Genomic DNA, 2,305 nt, shown 5'->3' with positions numbered 1-2,305 from the left:
GGCACGCCTGCCCGAGGCCCACTTCCGGTCATCGATGCCCACCCACCACCCGCTCCCGGTCCCACTTCCTGTTTCCGGCAACGACTGTGACGCCACATCCGGCGTGCGGGCGCGTGGCCTGAAGGCCGGCGGAGCACGTGGAACGCGCTTCGAGACTTGTCCCCGAGCTCTAGCTGCTTCGGGGGAGTACTTACCCCACGGCTGGTCGTGTGCTCAGCACCAGGGCTCTGCACTTGTTATGCGGATGGCAAATATGAGCCTGAGCCTTGGCTGGCTGGCCCTCCTGCGCCAGGATGCTCCCTGTGATCCTGAAAGAACTGGGCTGGGGTGTGTCTCAGTGGTGGAGCACTCTCTCTAGGCGCTGCTCCACACACACCCGGCCCTGCTAAAGAGAAAATCGTGTTCTCTTCTGCAGCACATACAATATACTAAAAATAGAACGATACAAGGATGGCCCTTGCTCAAGAATGACACGCAAGTTGTGAAGCGTTTCTATTTTTGAAAAGAGACGGAGAAAAAAAGATGGGATTGTTCTATACCCCCTCCCCATTTTTGGTTTTTTGAGTCAGGGTCTCACTTTGTAGTGCGAGCTGGCCTTGAACTCTGTTTGTAGCCCAAACTGGCTTTGAACTTGTGGCAGTCCTCCTCCTGGTTCAGTCTCTCGAGTACTAGAATTACAGGTGTGTGCCACCAAGCCCAACTTCCTGGCTTTTTTGTTTTAAAACAAGGTCTAGTCCATCCTGGCTTCAAATTCGTGATCCTTCTTCTGCTTCAGCCTCCTAAATGCTAGGATTACAAGAGTGAACCACACCGTTTTTTTCTTTTAATGAGACAGGTCTGCCTAGTCTAGGCTGATCTTACAGCCTAAACTGGCCTTGAACTTTCCAACCTCCTGCCAGACTCCAGTGTGCTATAGGGCAATTTTCTGTGTCTGTGTAGATACCCAGCTCCGAATGTGCTGTTTCTTCTGCCTACTTCCTTCCCTGAGGAGGTGTGCAGGCAGGTAGTTCTGAAGAAACTGAACTGCTTACTACCTGGGGACCCTGGAACATTGCTTACTCCCACAAGCTACCCTTAACATTCTTCCTTAAAAGACAAAAATTTCTGGTGAAATAACCTCAAAAACATTCTCAGTGTATAGAAATGGAAGAAGCTATTTCCTGTCACTGACAAAATGGGAATTTTTTTAAAACCCACACATGATCATAATATTCCAATACAAGTATAGGTAATGTTCAGATCAGGAAAACCTTAGCCTTTCTCCTCTAGTAGTGGAAACATTCAAAATCCTTTCTGTAGTTTTTATATATAGATACGTACAGATACATATCACCCTTGCATGATGGCATACTCCGGTAATCGTAGCACTCTGGGAGGTTGAGGCAGAAGAATCTCAAATTCAAGCCCAGCTGGGCGTGGCGGCGCATGCCTGTAGTCCCAGCACTCAGGAGGCCGAGGCAGGAGGATTGCTGTGAGTTCGAGACCAGCCTGGGCTACACAGTGAGTTCCAGGTCAGTCTCAACTACATAGTGAGACCCTGTCTACAAACAAAATCAAATTCAAGCCCAGCCTGGCTAACTTAGCAAGACCCAATTTCAAATAAAAAGGGCAGGGGATGTAGGTCAGGGTGAAGACCCTGTGTTCAACCCCTACATAGTACCACAAAAATAAAATGTACTGTACATTTTCTAGTCACCTTGCTGTGCAGTGGAACACCAGAACTTCTCCTTAGTACTGGATAATTAACTTTCCCTTTCTCAACCTCTTCTGAATAGTTTTGTTTTGGAGAGAGGATGTCCTGTTTCCTGAGGCAGTGTAAACTCGGGGAGTTCAAGGGATCCTCCTGCTTCAGCCCCAGGTAGCTCTGGCTATAGGCTGGCACCTACTGATTTCAACAAGGGGGTTTCCTTTTTAGCCACCCCTCTCCAAACAAGGAGAGATTGTAAAGGGCTGCTAGCTAGAGAATCACCTTTGGTGTCAACATCTGACCTAAGAGCTAGTGCTACCCACCAAGACATTGTTAAGTATCCGGTCCCCTTACTAACTAGGCTAGCCAAACCTGGACCTCCCACGAGCACTGGGATGCAGAGAGCCAAGGGAGACTGGTATGAGCTTGTTTTGCTAAAATGAGGCAGTTTGGGCTGGGTATGTGACTCAGTGGTGCTGTGCCTGCTTTGCAAGCACAAGGTCCTGAGTTCAATCCTGAGTACCAATCAATCAATCAATCAATAAATAAATAAATAAATAAATAAATAAATATAAATAAATAAATAAATATAAATAAATAAATATAAATAAATAAATA

Source organism: Fukomys damarensis, unplaced genomic scaffold (genome assembly GCF_012274545.1).
Source record: "Fukomys damarensis isolate Sample0158 unplaced genomic scaffold, DMR_v1.0_HiC HiC_scaffold_27, whole genome shotgun sequence".
NCBI classification, from domain to species: Eukaryota; Metazoa; Chordata; class Mammalia; order Rodentia; family Bathyergidae; genus Fukomys; species Fukomys damarensis.
The sequence above is the reverse complement of the archived record's forward strand: the minus strand, read 5'-3'. Positions refer to the sequence as shown.